This window comes from Phyllobates terribilis, unplaced genomic scaffold, assembly GCF_046119375.1.
Source record: "Phyllobates terribilis strain yellow unplaced genomic scaffold, ASM4611937v1 Scaffold_236__1_contigs__length_3049075, whole genome shotgun sequence".
NCBI lineage: Eukaryota > Metazoa > Chordata > Amphibia > Anura > Dendrobatidae > Phyllobates > Phyllobates terribilis.
Window position 1 is genome coordinate 1,985,966 of NW_027362996.1, and position 18,238 is coordinate 2,004,203.

The 18,238-nt window shown below is 46.4% G+C and overlaps 11 non-coding genes and 5 pseudogenes across 11 annotated transcripts; all 16 read left to right on the forward strand.

The window, feature by feature from the left end:
- Nucleotides 1-145: 145 nt before the first annotated feature.
- On the forward strand, nucleotides 146-336 carry LOC141215736 (U2 spliceosomal RNA). Its single transcript, XR_012284789.1, has one exon. It is a non-coding gene; the product is annotated as a U2 spliceosomal RNA (small nuclear RNA).
- Nucleotides 337-1,447: 1,111 nt separating this feature from the next.
- Nucleotides 1,448-1,638, forward strand: LOC141215737 (U2 spliceosomal RNA). Its single transcript, XR_012284790.1, has one exon. It is a non-coding gene; the product is annotated as a U2 spliceosomal RNA (small nuclear RNA).
- Nucleotides 1,639-2,753: 1,115 nt separating this feature from the next.
- Nucleotides 2,754-2,845, forward strand: LOC141216969 (U2 spliceosomal RNA; annotated as a pseudogene).
- Nucleotides 2,846-3,639: 794 nt separating this feature from the next.
- LOC141216861 (U2 spliceosomal RNA) lies at nucleotides 3,640-3,841 on the forward strand (annotated as a pseudogene).
- A 1,112-nt stretch (nucleotides 3,842-4,953) lies between these two features.
- Nucleotides 4,954-5,144, forward strand: LOC141215738 (U2 spliceosomal RNA). The gene has a single exon (XR_012284791.1). It is a non-coding gene; the product is annotated as a U2 spliceosomal RNA (small nuclear RNA).
- Nucleotides 5,145-6,259: 1,115 nt separating this feature from the next.
- LOC141215740 (U2 spliceosomal RNA) lies at nucleotides 6,260-6,450 on the forward strand. Its single transcript, XR_012284793.1, has one exon. It is a non-coding gene; the product is annotated as a U2 spliceosomal RNA (small nuclear RNA).
- A 1,115-nt stretch (nucleotides 6,451-7,565) lies between these two features.
- LOC141216971 (U2 spliceosomal RNA) lies at nucleotides 7,566-7,657 on the forward strand (annotated as a pseudogene).
- A 791-nt stretch (nucleotides 7,658-8,448) lies between these two features.
- Nucleotides 8,449-8,632, forward strand: LOC141216810 (U2 spliceosomal RNA). Its single transcript, XR_012285811.1, has one exon. It is a non-coding gene; the product is annotated as a U2 spliceosomal RNA (small nuclear RNA).
- Nucleotides 8,633-9,747: 1,115 nt separating this feature from the next.
- On the forward strand, nucleotides 9,748-9,938 carry LOC141215741 (U2 spliceosomal RNA). Its single transcript, XR_012284794.1, has one exon. It is a non-coding gene; the product is annotated as a U2 spliceosomal RNA (small nuclear RNA).
- Nucleotides 9,939-11,056: 1,118 nt separating this feature from the next.
- Nucleotides 11,057-11,148, forward strand: LOC141216972 (U2 spliceosomal RNA; annotated as a pseudogene).
- Nucleotides 11,149-11,939: 791 nt separating this feature from the next.
- LOC141216768 (U2 spliceosomal RNA) lies at nucleotides 11,940-12,123 on the forward strand. The gene has a single exon (XR_012285781.1). It is a non-coding gene; the product is annotated as a U2 spliceosomal RNA (small nuclear RNA).
- Nucleotides 12,124-13,238: 1,115 nt separating this feature from the next.
- Nucleotides 13,239-13,330, forward strand: LOC141216974 (U2 spliceosomal RNA; annotated as a pseudogene).
- Nucleotides 13,331-14,121: 791 nt separating this feature from the next.
- Nucleotides 14,122-14,305, forward strand: LOC141216769 (U2 spliceosomal RNA). Its single transcript, XR_012285782.1, has one exon. It is a non-coding gene; the product is annotated as a U2 spliceosomal RNA (small nuclear RNA).
- Nucleotides 14,306-15,420: 1,115 nt separating this feature from the next.
- On the forward strand, nucleotides 15,421-15,611 carry LOC141215742 (U2 spliceosomal RNA). Its single transcript, XR_012284795.1, has one exon. It is a non-coding gene; the product is annotated as a U2 spliceosomal RNA (small nuclear RNA).
- A 1,115-nt stretch (nucleotides 15,612-16,726) lies between these two features.
- LOC141215743 (U2 spliceosomal RNA) lies at nucleotides 16,727-16,917 on the forward strand. Its single transcript, XR_012284796.1, has one exon. It is a non-coding gene; the product is annotated as a U2 spliceosomal RNA (small nuclear RNA).
- A 1,115-nt stretch (nucleotides 16,918-18,032) lies between these two features.
- LOC141215744 (U2 spliceosomal RNA) lies at nucleotides 18,033-18,223 on the forward strand. Its single transcript, XR_012284797.1, has one exon. It is a non-coding gene; the product is annotated as a U2 spliceosomal RNA (small nuclear RNA).
- The last annotated feature ends 15 nt before the right edge of the window (nucleotides 18,224-18,238 follow it).

Sequence of the window (18,238 nt, forward strand, 5' to 3'; positions counted from 1 at the left end):
AGCAGCAGCAAGCCGAAAAGTGCAGGCATGTAAGGGTTCTAGAGGTTGACAACATGTCTTCTTAACGGGAGTCCAGGAGCTCATCTCCACAAATGGACTTTTCAGGATCCTTGGGTGGCTCCGTAGTTTGAAACCAATTCTGGTTATCGCTTCTCGGCCTTTTGGCTAAGATCAAGTGTAGTATCTGTTCTTATCAGTTTAATATCTGATACGTCCCCTATCTGGGGACCATATATTAAATGGATTTTTAGAACAGGGAGATGGAAAAAGAGCTTGCTCTGTCCACTCCACGCATTGACCTGGTATTGCAGTATCTCCAGGACCGGTGCACCCCTTCTTTAATGCAGTTTCTAAAATCAGAAAGAATTGAATTCAATGTTTTTTGTTCATTTTGCTTGTTTGTCGGATTTGGGGATGGACTCTTTGGCTTTGCTTTTCTTCTCCTCATTGGATTTTTCATGTTCAAAGTTGCAGAAGCCAGATTACAAGCTCATTTTGGTTCAACTTCAGCAACTGTGCATTGCATTGCCATGTAATGTGATGCAATGCTATCTTTCTAGCTCTCCCTTTTTACTTCCTTTTGGATAAACAGACATATTAGGCAAGCATTTTGGAGCTTTCACCTAAATAACTACAGGTGGTGAGATAAGCTGCACAATATAATTGACCTTTCAGTATATTGTTGCACACACACCATCTATTTAGCAAATGCCCTTGTTATCAACAGCAGCCTTTTAAACTCACCTGAGCTAACAGGTATGTGCGCTGGTTACTCTGCTGCGCTTAAAATTTCTTTTTTGGTTTGCTACAATGCCTTTTCTGAAACGTCTCCTTCTGCTGGAACACTGACTTCTTTCATTTAATGCCTGCAGACTATAAAAGAGAACCCAACCCAAAAAGTTTGGTTGATTAGTCTGTGGCATTCTGTTAAACTGTTGCTTATGGCGGTCTCTGTGAGCTTCTCAGCGACATTCAGCCAGCCAGGTATCCTGCCTGCAGTAGATGGAATGTGGCAATGGAACGCTGGCTGCGCGTGTCATAATAGGCTCTGAGCCTTTATATACCTGTGCACAGCAGCAGCCACCTTCAGTCTGCTGCTGGACAGCCAGCAGCAGCAGCAGCAGGAGAGGTATGTAATCAGGAGCCCTCCTGCTAAGGGTAGACAGCTGCTCGTTCCACCCCACCCCCCGCCTTAATTGGTCTCCTCCCTTCCAACGGTGTTGAGGCGGGTGGGAACAGCAGGGGGTGAAGGTGCTGTGTTTAAAGAGGTGGAGTTATGCAGATCTAAAACGCGTGGATTGCAGCAGCAGCAAGCCGAAAAGTGCAGGCATGTAAGGGATCTAGAGGTTGACAACATGTCTTCTTAACGGGAGTCCAGGAGCTCATCTCCACAAATGGACTTTTCAGGATCCTTGGGTGGCTCCGTAGTTTGAAACCAATTCTGGTTATCGCTTCTCGGCCTTTTGGCTAAGATCAAGTGTAGTATCTGTTCTTATCAGTTTAATATCTGATACGTCCCCTATCTGGGGACCATATATTAAATGGATTTTTAGAACAGGGAGATGGAAAAAGAGCTTGCTCTGTCCACTCCACGCATTGACCTGGTATTGCAGTATCTCCAGGACCGGTGCACCCCTTCTTTAATGCAGTTTCTAAAATCAGAAAGAATTGAATTCAATGTTTTTTGTTCATTTTGCTTGTTTGTCGGATTTGGGGATGGACTCTTTGGCTTTGCTTTTCTTCTCCTCATTGGATTTTTCATGTTCAAAGTTGCAGAAGCCAGATTACAAGCTCATTTTGGTTCAACTTCAGCAACTGTGCATTGCATTGCCATGTAATGTGATGCAATGCTATCTTTCTAGCTCTCCCTTTTTACTTCCTTTTGGATAAACAGACATATTAGGCAAGCATTTTGGAGCTTTCACCTAAATAACTACAGGTGGTGAGATAAGCTGCACAATATAATTGACCTTTCAGTATATTGTTGCACACACACCATCTATTTAGCAAATGCCCTTGTTATCAACAGCAGCCTTTTAAACTCACCTGAGCTAACAGGTATGTGCGCTGGTTACTCTGCTGCGCTTAAAATTTCTTTTTTGGTTTGCTACAATGCCTTTTCTGAAACGTTGTCTCCTTCTGCTGGAACACTGACTTCTTTCATTTAATGCCTGCAGACTATAAAAGAGAACCCAACCCAAAAAGTTTGGTTGATTAGTCTGTGGCATTCTGTTAAACTGTTGCTTATGGCGGTCTCTGTGAGCTTCTCAGCGACATTCAGCCAGCCAGGTATCCTGCCTGCAGTAGATGGAATGTGGCAATGGAACGCTGGCTGCGCGTGTCATAATAGGCTCTGAGCCTTTATATACCTGTGCACAGCAGCAGCCACCTTCAGTCTGCTGCTGGACAGCCAGCAGCAGCAGCAGCAGGAGAGGTATGTAATCAGGAGCCCTCCTGCTAAGGGTAGACAGCTGCTCGTTCCACCCCACCCCCCGCCTTAATTGGTTCTCCTCCCTTCCAACGGTGTTGAGGCGGGTGGGAACAGCAGGGGGTGAAGGTGCTGTGTTTAAAGAGGTGGAGTTATGCAGATCTAAAACGCGTGGATTGCAGCAGCAGCAAGCCGAAAAGTGCAGGCATGTAAGGGATCTAGAGGTTGACAACATGTCTTCTTAACGGGAGTCCAGGAGCTCATCTCCACAAATGGACTTTTCAGGATCCTTGGGTGGCTCCGTAGTTTGAAACCAATTCTGGTTATCGCTTCTCGGCCTTTTGGCTAAGATCAAGTGTAGTATCTTTCGAAAAGGCGGTTTTGGATGTTGGCCGCCCTAGTAGATTGATACATTATGCACACTGGGGTTTAGGCGCTTGTTAGTACGCCAGGTGGCTAATATAGTCATCTGGTGGAAAGCATGGCCCCCCAGGATCGACGCCATTGGGCCGGGGAAGATCGAAAGCCTGAAGTGTGAAGTGCCCCAGGAGTGGTGACCCTGGGGTGCCTTAACTCACTGGGATTGGGAACCCCACTTGAGTTTATGGCACATTTGCACAAGCACTTTAAATTTTCTTTCTTCGCACACACCCTTATTCCGGGCCTTCTGGCCTTAGGATGGGGAATTTTTCAATTCCCGGTCGAAGGTCCGGGCAGTATTATACTGTGAAACCTTCACTATTTATTTAATTTCTTTGTCACTGTGTGTCCACTTATTCACGTGTGTCACGTCCTACTAGGATTTTGTCGGGATGCGGTTCCCTTACGGGTTCCTCTCTTGGCAGGTCTAGGGGGGGAGTGTGTGGCCATCAGGTTCCGCTCCCCCCTGAACCCCCCTGGCTCTCCTCTTTCGGGAGGAGAGCGTTGTTGGCTCCCCTCTTCCGGGAGGGGAGCACAGTCTTTGGCTCCCAGTGCCTTGCTCGGGTGAGAACTCGGGCAGGTGCTGGGGGTCAGATTGGGTCGCCTCTGGCTCCGGCTGGAGGTGGCTATTTGTCCCTGTTCCTCGCTGTGGCCTTCTGGCTCGGAGGGACGGGGAATGGTTTGGGGGACCCTTCTCCTTTTGGAGAGGGTTTCAAGAATACCAGCATCCTAGTGCACTTTTTTTGTGGCACTTGTCACTTTTTTAAGCGCACTCGGGTTTTGTACACGAATTCGGGCTTTCGAAAAAAAAAAAAAAAAAGAAAAAAAAAAAAAAAAAAATCTGTTCTTATCAGTTTAATATCTGATACGTCCCCTATCTGGGGACCATATATTAAATGGATTTTTAGAACAGGGAGATGGAAAAAGAGCTTGCTCTGTCCACTCCACGCATTGACCTGGTATTGCAGTATCTCCAGGACCGGTGCACCCCTTCTTTAATGCAGTTTCTAAAATCAGAAAGAATTGAATTCAATGTTTTTTGTTCATTTTGCTTGTTTGTCGGATTTGGGGATGGACTCTTTGGCTTTGCTTTTCTTCTCCTCATTGGATTTTTCATGTTCAAAGTTGCAGAAGCCAGATTACAAGCTCATTTTGGTTCAACTTCAGCAACTGTGCATTGCATTGCCATGTAATGTGATGCAATGCTATCTTTCTAGCTCTCCCTTTTTACTTCCTTTTGGATAAACAGACATATTAGGCAAGCATTTTGGAGCTTTCACCTAAATAACTACAGGTGGTGAGATAAGCTGCACAATATAATTGACCTTTCAGTATATTGTTGCACACACACCATCTATTTAGCAAATGCCCTTGTTATCAACAGCAGCCTTTTAAACTCACCTGAGCTAACAGGTATGTGCGCTGGTTACTCTGCTGCGCTTAAAATTTCTTTTTTGGTTTGCTACAATGCCTTTTCTGAAACGTTGTCTCCTTCTGCTGGAACACTGACTTCTTTCATTTAATGCCTGCAGACTATAAAAGAGAACCCAACCCAAAAAGTTTGGTTGATTAGTCTGTGGCATTCTGTTAAACTGTTGCTTATGGCGGTCTCTGTGAGCTTCTCAGCGACATTCAGCCAGCCAGGTATCCTGCCTGCAGTAGATGGAATGTGGCAATGGAACGCTGGCTGCGCGTGTCATAATAGGCTCTGAGCCTTTATATACCTGTGCACAGCAGCAGCCACCTTCAGTCTGCTGCTGGACAGCCAGCAGCAGCAGCAGGAGAGGTATGTAATCAGGAGCCCTCCTGCTAAGGGTAGACAGCTGCTCGTTCCACCCCACCCCCCGCCTTAATTGGTTCTCCTCCCTTCCAACGGTGTTGAGGCGGGTGGGAACAGCAGGGGGTGAAGGTGCTGTGTTTAAAGAGGTGGAGTTATGCAGATCTAAAACGCGTGGATTGCAGCAGCAGCAAGCCGAAAAGTGCAGGCATGTAAGGGATCTAGAGGTTGACAACATGTCTTCTTAACGGGAGTCCAGGAGCTCATCTCCACAAATGGACTTTTCAGGATCCTTGGGTGGCTCCGTAGTTTGAAACCAATTCTGGTTATCGCTTCTCGGCCTTTTGGCTAAGATCAAGTGTAGTATCTGTTCTTATCAGTTTAATATCTGATACGTCCCCTATCTGGGGACCATATATTAAATGGATTTTTAGAACAGGGAGATGGAAAAAGAGCTTGCTCTGTCCACTCCACGCATTGACCTGGTATTGCAGTATCTCCAGGACCGGTGCACCCCTTCTTTAATGCAGTTTCTAAAATCAGAAAGAATTGAATTCAATGTTTTTTGTTCATTTTGCTTGTTTGTCGGATTTGGGGATGGACTTTTTGGCTTTGCTTTTCTTCTCCTCATTGGATTTTTCATGTTCAAAGTTGCAGAAGCCAGATTACAAGCTCATTTTGGTTCAACTTAAGCAACTGTGCATTGCATTGCCATGTAATGTGATGCAATGCTATCTTTCTAGCTCTCCCTTTTTACTTCCTTTTGGATAAACAGACATATTAGGCAAGCATTTTGGAGCTTTCACCTAAATAACTACAGGTGGTGAGATAAGCTGCACAATATAATTGACCTTTCAGTATATTGTTGCACACACACCATCTATTTAGCAAATGCCCTTGTTATCAACAGCAGCCTTTTAAACTCACCTGAGCTAACAGGTATGTGCGCTGGTTACTCTGCTGCGCTTAAAATTTCTTTTTTGGTTTGCTACAATGCCTTTTCTGAAACGTTGTCTCCTTCTGCTGGAACACTGACTTCTTTCATTTAATGCCTGCAGACTATAAAAGAGAACCCAACCCAAAAAGTTTGGTTGATTAGTCTGTGGCATTCTGTTAAACTGTTGCTTATGGCGGTCTCTGTGAGCTTCTCAGCGACATTCAGCCAGCCAGGTATCCTGCCTGCAGTAGATGGAATGTGGCAATGGAACGCTGGCTGCGCGTGTCATAATAGGCTCTGAGCCTTTATATACCTGTGCACAGCAGCAGCCACCTTCAGTCTGCTGCTGGACAGCCAGCAGCAGCAGCAGCAGGAGAGGTATGTAATCAGGAGCCCTTCTGCTAAGGGTAGACAGCTGCTCGTTCCACCCCACCCCCCGCCTTAATTGGTTCTCCTCCCTTCCAACGGTGTTGAGGCGGGTGGGAACAGCAGGGGGTGAAGGTGCTGTGTTTAAAGACGTGGAGTTATGCAGATCTAAAACGCGTGGATTGCAGCAGCAGCAAGCCGAAAAGTGCAGGCATGTAAGGGATCTAGAGGTTGACAACATGTCTTCTTAACGGGAGTCCAGGAGCTCATCTCCACAAATGGACTTTTCAGGATCCTTGGGTGGCTCCGTAGTTTGAAACCAATTCTGGTTATCGCTTCTCGGCCTTTTGGCTAAGATCAAGTGTAGTATCTGTTCTTATCAGTTTAATATCTGATACGTCCCCTATCTGGGGACCATATATTAAATGGATTTTTAGAACAGGGAGATGGAAAAAGAGCTTGCTCTGTCCACTCCACGCATTGACCTGGTATTGCAGTATCTCCAGGACCGGTGCACCCCTTCTTTAATGCAGTTTCTAAAATCAGAAAGAATTGAATTCAATGTTTTTTGTTCATTTTGCTTGTTTGTCGGATTTGGGGATGGACTCTTTGGCTTTGCTTTTCTTCTCCTCATTGGATTTTTCATGTTCAAAGTTGCAGAAGCCAGATTACAAGCTCATTTTGGTTCAACTTCAGCAACTGTGCATTGCATTGCCATGTAATGTGATGCAATGCTATCTTTCTAGCTCTCCCTTTTTACTTCCTTTTGGATAAACAGACATATTAGGCAAGCATTTTGGAGCTTTCACCTAAATAACTACAGGTGGTGAGATAAGCTGCACAATATAATTGACCTTTCAGTATATTGTTGCACACACACCATCTATTTAGCAAATGCCCTTGTTATCAACAGCAGCCTTTTAAACTCACCTGAGCTAACAGGTATGTGCGCTGGTTACTCTGCTGCGCTTAAAATGTCTTTTTTGGTTTGCTACAATGCCTTTTCTGAAACGTTGTCTCCTTCTGCTGGAACACTGACTTCTTTCATTTAATGCCTGCAGACTATAAAAGAGAACCCAACCCAAAAAGTTTGGTTGATTAGTCTGTGGCATTCTGTTAAACTGTTGCTTATGGCGGTCTCTGTGAGCTTCTCAGCGACATTCAGCCAGCCAGGTATCCTGCCTGCAGTAGATGGAATGTGGCAATGGAACGCTGGCTGCGCATGTCATAATAGGCTCTGAGCCTTTATATACCTGTGCACAGCAGCAGCCACCTTCAGTCTGCTGCTGGACAGCCAGCAGCAGCAGCAGCAGGAGAGGTATGTAATCAGGAGCCCTCCTGCTAAGGGTAGACAGCTGCTCGTTCCACCCCACCCCCCGCCTTAATTGGTTCTCCTCCCTTCCAACGGTGTTGAGGCGGGTGGGAACAGCAGGGGGTGAAGGTGCTGTGTTTAAAGAGGTGGAGTTATGCAGATCTAAAACGCGTGGATTGCAGCAGCAGCAAGCCGAAAAGTGCAGGCATGTAAGGGATCTAGAGGTTGACAACATGTCTTCTTAACGGGAGTCCAGGAGCTCATCTCCACAAATGGACTTTTCAGGATCCTTGGGTGGCTCCGTAGTTTGAAACCAATTCTGGTTATCGCTTCTCGGCCTTTTGGCTAAGATCAAGTGTAGTATCTTTCGAAAAGGCGGTTTTGGATGTTGGCCGCCCTAGTAGATTGATACATTATGCACACTGGGGTTTAGGCGCTTGTTAGTACGCCAGGTGGCTAATATAGTCATCTGGTGGAAAGCATGGCCCCCCAGGATCGACGCCATTGGGTCGGGGAAGATCGAAAGCCCGAAGTGTGAAGTGCCCCAGGAGTGGTGACCCTGGGGTGCCTCAACTCACTGGGATTGGGAACCCCACTTGAGTTTAAGGCACATTTGCACTAGCACTTCAATATTTCTTTCTTCACACACACCCTTATTCCGGGCCTTCTGGCCTTAGGATGGGGAATTTTTCAATTCCCGGTCGAAGGTCCGGGCAGTATTATACTGTGAAACCTTCACTATTTATTTAATTTTTTTGTCACTGTGTGTCCACTTTTTCACGTGTGTCCACGTCCTTACTAGGATTTTGTCGGGATGCGGTTCCCTTACGGGTTCCTCTCTTGGCAGGTCTAGGGGGGGAGTGTGTGGCCATCAGGTTCCGCTCCCCCCTGAACCCCCCTGGCTCTCCTCTTTCTGGAGGAGAGCGTTGTTGGCTCCCCTCTTCCGGGAGGGGAGCACAGTCTTTGGCTCCCAGTGCCTTGCTCGGGTGAGAACTCGGGCAGGTGCTGGGGGTAAGATTGGGTCGCCTCTGGCTCCGGCTGGAGGTGGCTATTTGTCCCTGTTCCTCGCTGTGGCCTTCTGGCTCGGAGGGACGGGGAATGGTTTGGGGGACCCTTCTCCTTTTGGAGAGGGTTTCAAGAAGACCAGCATCCTAGTGCACTTTTTTTGTGGCACTTGTCACTTTTTTAAGCGCACTCGGGTTTTGTACACGAATTCGGGCTTTCGATAAAAAAAAAAAATCTGTTCTTATCAGTTTAATATCTGATACGTCCCCTATCTGGGGACCATATATTAAATGGATTTTTAGAACAGGGAGATGGAAAAAGAGCTTGCTCTGTCCACTCCACGCATTGACCTGGTATTGCAGTATCTCCAGGACCCGTGCACCCCTTCTTTAATGCAGTTTCTAAAATCAGAAAGAATTGAATTCAATGTTTTTTGTTCATTTTGCTTGTTTGTCGGATTTGGGGATGGACTCTTTGGCTTTGCTTTTCTTCTCCTCATTGGATTTTTCATGTTCAAAGTTGCAGAAGCCAGATTACAAGCTCATTTTGGTTCAACTTCAGCAACTGTGCATTGCATTGCCATGTAATGTGATGCAATGCTATCTTTCTAGCTCTCCCTTTTTACTTCCTTTTGGATAAACAGACATATTAGGCAAGCATTTTGGAGCTTTCACCTAAATAACTACAGGTGGTGAGATAAGCTGCACAATATAATTGACCTTTCAGTATATTGTTGCACACACACCATCTATTTAGCAAATGCCCTTGTTATCAACAGCAGCCTTTTAAACTCACCTGAGCTAACAGGTATGTGCGCTGGTTACTCTGCTGCGCTTAAAATTTCTTTTTTGGTTTGCTACAATGCCTTTTCTGAAACGTTGTCTCCTTCTGCTGGAACACTGACTTCTTTCATTTAATGCCTGCAGACTATAAAAGAGAACCCAACCCAAAAAGTTTGGTTGATTAGTCTGTGGCATTCTGTTAAACTGTTGCTTATGGCGGTCTCTGTGAGCTTCTCAGCGACATTCAGCCAGCCAGGTATCCTGCCTGCAGTAGATGGAATGTGGCAATGGAACGCTGGCTGCGCGTGTCATAATAGGCTCTGAGCCTTTATATACCTGTGCACAGCAGCAGCCACCTTCAGTCTGCTGCTGGACAGCCAGCAGCAGCAGCAGCAGGAGAGGTATATAATCAGGAGCCCTCCTGCTAAGGGTAGACAGCTGCTCGTTCCACCCCACCCCCCGCCTTAATTGGTTCTCCTCCCTTCCAACGGTGTTGAGGCGGGTGGGAACAGCAGGGGGTGAAGGTGCTGTGTTTAAAGAGGTGGAGTTATGCAGATCTAAAACGCGTGGATTGCAGCAGCAGCAAGCCGAAAAGTGCAGGCATGTAAGGGATCTAGAGGTTGACAACATGTCTTCTTAACGGGAGTCCAGGAGCTCATCTCCACAAATGGACTTTTCAGGATCCTTGGGTGGCTCCGTAGTTTGAAACCAATTCTGGTTATCGCTTCTCGGCCTTTTGGCTAAGATCAAGTGTAGTATCTGTTCTTATCAGTTTAATATCTGATACGTCCCCTATCTGGGGACCATATATTAAATGGATTTTTAGAACAGGGAGATGGAAAAAGAGCTTGCTCTGTCCACTCCACGCATTGACCTGGTATTGCAGTATCTCCAGGACCGGTGCACCCCTTCTTTAATGCAGTTTCTAAAATCAGAAAGAATTGAATTCAATGGTTTTTGTTCATTTTGCTTGTTTGTCGGATTTGGGGATGGACTCTTTGGCTTTGCTTTTCTTCTCCTCATTGGATTTTTCATGTTCAAAGTTGCAGAAGCCAGATTACAAGCTCATTTTGGTTCAACTTCAGCAACTGTGCATTGCATTGCCATGTAATGTGATGCAATGCTATCTTTCTAGCTCTCCCTTTTTACTTCCTTTTGGATAAACAGACATATTAGGCAAGCATTTTGGAGCTTTCACCTAAATAACTACAGGTGGTGAGATAAGCTGCACAATATAATTGACCTTTCAGTATATTGTTGCACACACACCATCTATTTAGCAAATGCCCTTGTTATCAACAGCAGCCTTTTAAACTCACCTGAGCTAACAGGTATGTGCGCTGGTTACTCTGCTGCGCTTAAAATTTCTTTTTTGGTTTGCTACAATGCCTTTTCTGAAACGTTGTCTCCTTCTGCTGGAACACTGACTTCTTTCATTTAATGCCTGCAGACTATAAAAGAGAACCCAACCCAAAAAGTTTGGTTGATTAGTCTGTGGCATTCTGTTAAACTGTTGCTTATGGCGGTCTCTGTGAGCTTCTCAGCGACATTCAGCCAGCCAGGTATCCTGCCTGCAGTAGATGGAATGTGGCAATGGAACGCTGGCTGCGCGTGTCATAATAGGCTCTGAGCCTTTATATACCTGTGCACAGCAGCAGCCACCTTCAGTCTGCTGCTGGACAGCCAGCAGCAGCAGCAGCAGCAGGAGAGGTATGTAATCAGGAGCCCTCCTGCTAAGGGTAGACAGCTGCTCGTTCCACCCCACCCCCCGCCTTAATTGGTTCTCCTCCCTTCCAACGGTGTTGAGGCGGGTGGGAACAGCAGGGGGTGAAGGTGCTGTGTTTAAAGAGGTGGAGTTATGCAGATCTAAAACGCGTGGATTGCAGCAGCAGCAAGCCGAAAAGTGCAGGCATGTAAGGGATCTAGAGGTTGACAACATGTCTTCTTAACGGGAGTCCAGGAGCTCATCTCCACAAATGGACTTTTCAGGATCCTTGGGTGGCTCCGTAGTTTGAAACCAATTCTGGTTATCGCTTCTCGGCCTTTTGGCTAAGATCAAGTGTAGTATCTTTCGAAAAGGCGGTTTTGGATGTTGGCCGCCCTAGTAGATTGATACATTATGCACACTGGGGTTTAGGCGCTTGTTAGTACGCCAGGTGGCTAATATAGTCATCTGGTGGAAAGCATGGCCCCCCAGGATCGACGCCATTGGGTCGGGGAAGATCGAAAGCCCGAAGTGTGAAGTGCCCCAGGAGTGGTGACCCTGGGGTGCCTCAACTCACTGGGATTGGGAACCCCACTTGAGTTTAAGGCACATTTGCACTAGCACTTCAATATTTCTTTCTTCACACACACCCTTATTCCGGGCCTTCTGGCCTTAGGATGGGGAATTTTTCAATTCCCGGTCGAAGGTCCGGGCAGTATTATACTGTGAAACCTTCACTATTTATTTAATTTTTTTGTCACTGTGTGTCCACTTTTTCACGTGTGTCCACGTCCTTACTAGGATTTTGTCGGGATGCGGTTCCCTTACGGGTTCCTCTCTTGGCAGGTCTAGGGGGGGAGTGTGTGGCCATCAGGTTCCGCTCCCCCCTGAACCCCCCTGGCTCTCCTCTTTCTGGAGGAGAGCGTTGTTGGCTCCCCTCTTCCGGGAGGGGAGCACAGTCTTTGGCTCCCAGTGCCTTGCTCGGGTGAGAACTCGGGCAGGTGCTGGGGGTAAGATTGGGTCGCCTCTGGCTCCGGCTGGAGGTGGCTATTTGTCCCTGTTCCTCGCTGTGGCCTTCTGGCTCGGAGGGACGGGGAATGGTTTGGGGGACCCTTCTCCTTTTGGAGAGGGTTTCAAGAAGACCAGCATCCTAGTGCACTTTTTTTGTGGCACTTGTCACTTTTTTAAGCGCACTCGGGTTTTGTACACGAATTCGGGCTTTCGATAAAAAAAAAAAATCTGTTCTTATCAGTTTAATATCTGATACGTCCCCTATCTGGGGACCATATATTAAATGGATTTTTAGAACAGGGAGATGGAAAAAGAGCTTGCTCTGTCCACTCCACGCATTGACCTGGTATTGCAGTATCTCCAGGACCGGTGCACCCCTTCTTTAATGCAGTTTCTAAAATCAGAAAGAATTGAATTCAATGTTTTTTGTTCATTTTGCTTGTTTGTCGGATTTGGGGATGGACTCTTTGGCTTTGCTTTTCTTCTCCTCATTGGATTTTTCATGTTCAAAGTTGCAGAAGCCAGATTACAAGCTCATTTTGGTTCAACTTCAGCAACTGTGCATTGCATTGCCATGTAATGTGATGCAATGCTATCTTTCTAGCTCTCCCTTTTTACTTCCTTTTGGATAAACAGACATATTAGGCAAGCATTTTGGAGCTTTCACCTAAATAACTACAGGTGGTGAGATAAGCTGCACAATATAATTGACCTTTCAGTATATTGTTGCACACACACCATCTATTTAGCAAATGCCCTTGTTATCAACAGCAGCCTTTTAAACTCACCTGAGCTAACAGGTATGTGCGCTGGTTACTCTGCTGCGCTTAAAATTTCTTTTTTGGTTTGCTACAATGCCTTTTCTGAAACGTTGTCTCCTTCTGCTGGAACACTGACTTCTTTCATTTAATGCCTGCAGACTATAAAAGAGAACCCAACCCAAAAAGTTTGGTTGATTAGTCTGTGGCATTCTGTTAAACTGTTGCTTATGGCGGTCTCTGTGAGCTTCTCAGCGACATTCAGCCAGCCAGGTATCCTGCCTGCAGTAGATGGAATGTGGCAATGGAACGCTGGCTGCGCGTGTCATAATAGGCTCTGAGCCTTTATATACCTGTGCACAGCAGCAGCCACCTTCAGTCTGCTGCTGGACAGCCAGCAGCAGCAGCAGCAGGAGAGGTATGTAATCAGGAGCCCTCCTGCTAAGGGTAGACAGCTGCTCGTTCCACCCCACCCCCCGCCTTAATTGGTTCTCCTCCCTTCCAACGGTGTTGAGGCGGGTGGGAACAGCAGGGGGTGAAGGTGCTGTGTTTAAAGAGGTGGAGTTATGCAGATCTAAAACGCGTGGATTGCAGCAGCAGCAAGCCGAAAAGTGCAGGCATGTAAGGGATCTAGAGGTTGACAACATGTCTTCTTAACGGGAGTCCAGGAGCTCATCTCCACAAATGGACTTTTCAGGATCCTTGGGTGGCTCCGTAGTTTGAAACCAATTCTGGTTATCGCTTCTCGGCCTTTTGGCTAAGATCAAGTGTAGTATCTTTCGAAAAGGCGGTTTTGGATGTTGGCCGCCCTAGTAGATTGATACATTATGCACACTGGGGTTTAGGCGCTTGTTAGTACGCCAGGTGGCTAATATAGTCATCTGGTGGAAAGCATGGCCCCCCAGGATCGACGCCATTGGGTCGGGGAAGATCGAAAGCCCGAAGTGTGAAGTGCCCCAGGAGTGGTGACCCTGGGGTGCCTCAACTCACTGGGATTGGGAACCCCACTTGAGTTTAAGGCACATTTGCACTAGCACTTCAATATTTCTTTCTTCACACACACCCTTATTCCGGGCCTTCTGGCCTTAGGATGGGGAATTTTTCAATTCCCGGTCGAAGGTCCGGGCAGTATTATACTGTGAAACCTTCACTATTTATTTAATTTTTTTGTCACTGTGTGTCCACTTTTTCACGTGTGTCCACGTCCTTACTAGGATTTTGTCGGGATGCGGTTCCCTTACGGGTTCCTCTCTTGGCAGGTCTAGGGGGGGAGTGTGTGGCCATCAGGTTCCGCTCCCCCCTGAACCCCCCTGGCTCTCCTCTTTCTGGAGGAGAGCGTTGTTGGCTCCCCTCTTCCGGGAGGGGAGCACAGTCTTTGGCTCCCAGTGCCTTGCTCGGGTGAGAACTCGGGCAGGTGCTGGGGGTAAGATTGGGTCGCCTCTGGCTCCGGCTGGAGGTGGCTATTTGTCCCTGTTCCTCGCTGTGGCCTTCTGGCTCGGAGGGACGGGGAATGGTTTGGGGGACCCTTCTCCTTTTGGAGAGGGTTTCAAGAAGACCAGCATCCTAGTGCACTTTTTTTGTGGCACTTGTCACTTTTTTAAGCGCACTCGGGTTTTGTACACGAATTCGGGCTTTCGATAAAAAAAAAAAATCTGTTCTTATCAGTTTAATATCTGATACGTCCCCTATCTGGGGACCATATATTAAATGGATTTTTAGAACAGGGAGATGGAAAAAGAGCTTGCTCTGTCCACTCCACGCATTGACCTGGTATTGCAGTATCTCCAGGACCGGTGCACCCCTTCTTTAATGCAGTTTCTAAAATCAGAAAGAATTGAATTCAATGTTTTTTGTTCATTTTGCTTGTTTGTCGGATTTGGGGATGGACTCTTTGGCTTTGCTTTTCTTCTCCTCATTGGATTTTTCATGTTCAAAGTTGCAGAAGCCAGATTACAAGCTCATTTTGGTTCAACTTCAGCAACTGTGCATTGCATTGCCATGTAATGTGATGCAATGCTATCTTTCTAGCTCTCCCTTTTTACTTCCTTTTGGATAAACAGACATATTAGGCAAGCATTTTGGAGCTTTCACCTAAATAACTACAGGTGGTGAGATAAGCTGCACAATATAATTGACCTTTCAGTATATTGTTGCACACACACCATCTATTTAGCAAATGCCCTTGTTATCAACAGCAGCCTTTTAAACTCACCTGAACTAACAGGTATGTGCGCTGGTTACTCTGCTGCGCTTAAAATTTCTTTTTTGGTTTGCTACAATGCCTTTTCTGAAACGTTGTCTCCTTCTGCTGGAACACTGACTTCTTTCATTTAATGCCTGCAGACTATAAAAGAGAACCCAACCCAAAAAGTTTGGTTGATTAGTCTGTGGCATTCTGTTAAACTGTTGCTTATGGCGGTCTCTGTGAGCTTCTCAGCGACATTCAGCCAGCCAGGTATCCTGCCTGCAGTAGATGGAATGTGGCAATGGAACGCTGGCTGCGCGTGTCATAATAGGCTCTGAGCCTTTATATACCTGTGCACAGCAGCAGCCACCTTCAGTCTGCTGCTGGACAGCCAGCAGCAGCAGCAGCAGGAGAGGTATGTAATCAGGAGCCCTCCTGCTAAGGGTAGACAGCTGCTCGTTCCACCCCACCCCCCGCCTTAATTGGTTCTCCTCCCTTCCAACGGTGTTGAGGCGGGTGGGAACAGCAGGGGGTGAAGGTGCTGTGTTTAAAGAGGTGGAGTTATGCAGATCTAAAACGCGTGGATTGCAGCAGCAGCAAGCCGAAAAGTGCAGGCATGTAAGGGATCTAGAGGTTGACAACATGTCTTCTTAACGGGAGTCCAGGAGCTCATCTCCACAAATGGACTTTTCAGGATCCTTGGGTGGCTCCGTAGTTTGAAACCAATTCTGGTTATCGCTTCTCGGCCTTTTGGCTAAGATCAAGTGTAGTATCTGTTCTTATCAGTTTAATATCTGATACGTCCCCTATCTGGGGACCATATATTAAATGGATTTTTAGAACAGGGAGATGGAAAAAGAGCTTGCTCTGTCCACTCCACGCATTGACCTGGTATTGCAGTATCTCCAGGACCGGTGCACCCCTTCTTTAATGCAGTTTCTAAAATCAGAAAGAATTGAATTCAATGTTTTTTGTTCATTTTGCTTGTTTGTCGGATTTGGGGATGGACTCTTTGGCTTTGCTTTTCTTGTCCTCATTGGATTTTTCATGTTCAAAGTTGCAGAAGCCAGATTACAAGCTCATTTTGGTTCAACTTCAGCAACTGTGCATTGCATTGCCATGTAATGTGATGCAATGCTATCTTTCTAGCTCTCCCTTTTTACTTCCTTTTGGATAAACAGACATATTAGGCAAGCATTTTGGAGCTTTCACCTAAATAACTACAGGTGGTGAGATAAGCTGCACAATATAATTGACCTTTCAGTATATTGTTGCACACACACCATCTATTTAGCAAATGCCCTTGTTATCAACAGCAGCCTTTTAAACTCACCTGAGCTAACAGGTATGTGCGCTGGTTACTCTGCTGCGCTTAAAATGTCTTTTTTGGTTTGCTACAATGCCTTTTCTGAAACGTTGTCTCCTTCTGCTGGAACACTGACTTCTTTCATTTAATGCCTGCAGACTATAAAAGAGAACCCAACCCAAAAAGTTTGGTTGATTAGTCTGTGGCATTCTGTTAAACTGTTGCTTATGGCGGTCTCTGTGAGCTTCTCAGCGACATTCAGCCAGCCAGGTATCCTGCCTGCAGTAGATGGAATGTGGCAATGGAACGCTGGCTGCGCGTGTCATAATAGGCTCTGAGCCTTTATATACCTGTGCACAGCAGCAGCCACCTTCAGTCTGCTGCTGGACAGCCAGCAGCAGCAGCAGCAGGAGAGGTATGTAATCAGGAGCCCTCCTGCTAAGGGTAGACAGCTGCTCGTTCCACCCCACCCCCCGCCTTAATTGGTTCTCCTCCCTTCCAACGGTGTTGAGGCGGGTGGGAACAGCAGGGGGTGAAGGTGCTGTGTTTAAAGAGGTGGAGTTATGCAGATCTAAAACGCGTGGATTGCAGCAGCAGCAAGCCGAAAAGTGCAGGCATGTAAGGGATCTAGAGGTTGACAACATGTCTTCTTAACGGGAGTCCAGGAGCTCATCTCCACAAATGGACTTTTCAGGATCCTTGGGTGGCTCCGTAGTTTGAAACCAATTCTGGTTATCGCTTCTCGGCCTTTTGGCTAAGATCAAGTGTAGTATCTGTTCTTATCAGTTTAATATCTGATACGTCCCCTATCTGGGGACCATATATTAAATGGATTTTTAGAACAGGGAGATGGAAAAAGAGCTTGCTCTGTCCACTCCACGCATTGACCTGGTATTGCAGTATCTCCAGGACCGGTGCACCCCTTCTTTAATGCAGTTTCTAAAATCAGAAAGAATTGAATTCAATGTTTTTTGTTCATTTTGCTTGTTTGTCGGATTTGGGGATGGACTCTTTGGCTTTGCTTTTCTTCTCCTCATTGGATTTTTCATGTTCAAAGTTGCAGAAGCCAGATTACAAGCTCATTTTGGTTCAACTTCAGCAACTGTGCATTGCATTGCCATGTAATGTGATGCAATGCTATCTTTCTAGCTCTCCCTTTTTACTTCCTTTTGGATAAACAGACATATTAGGCAAGCATTTTGGAGCTTTCACCTAAATAACTACAGGTGGTGAGATAAGCTGCACAATATAATTGACCTTTCAGTATATTGTTGCACACACACCATCTATTTAGCAAATGCCCTTGTTATCAACAGCAGCCTTTTAAACTCACCTGAGCTAACAGGTATGTGCGCTGGTTACTCTGCTGCGCTTAAAATTTCTTTTTTGGTTTGCTACAATGCCTTTTCTGAAACGTTGTCTCCTTCTGCTGGAACACTGACTTCTTTCATTTAATGCCTGCAGACTATAAAAGAGAACCCAACCCAAAAAGTTTGGTTGATTAGTCTGTGGCATTCTGTTAAACTGTTGCTTATGGCGGTCTCTGTGAGCTTCTCAGCGACATTCAGCCAGCCAGGTATCCTGCCTGCAGTAGATGGAATGGGGCAATGGAACGCTGGCTGCGCGTGTCATAATAGGCTCTGAGCCTTTATATACCTGTGCACAGCAGCAGCCACCTTCAGTCTGCTGCTGGACAGCCAGCAGCAGCAGCAGCAGGAGAGGTATGTAATCAGGAGCCCTCCTGCTAAGGGTAGACAGCTGCTCGTTCCACCCCACCCCCCGCCTTAATTGGTTCTCCTCCCTTCCAACGATGTTGAGGCGGGTGGGAACAGCAGGGGGTGAAGGTGCTGTGTTTAAAGAGGTGGAGTTATGCAGATCTAAAACGCGTGGATTGCAGCAGCAGCAAGCCGAAAAGTGCAGGCATGTAAGGGATCTAGAGGTTGACAACATGTCTTCTTAACGGGAGTCCAGGAGCTCATCTCCACAAATGGACTTTTCAGGATCCTTGGGTGGCTCCGTAGTTTGAAACCAATTCTGGTTATCGCTTCTCGGCCTTTTGGCTAAGATCAAGTGTAGTATCTGTTCTTATCAGTTTAATATCTGATACGTCCCCTATCTGGGGACCATATATTAAATGGATTTTTAGAACAGGGAGATGGAAAAAGAGCTTGCTCTGTCCACTCCACGCATTGACCTGGTATTGCAGTATCTCCAGGACCGGTGCACCCCTTCTTTAATGCAGTTTC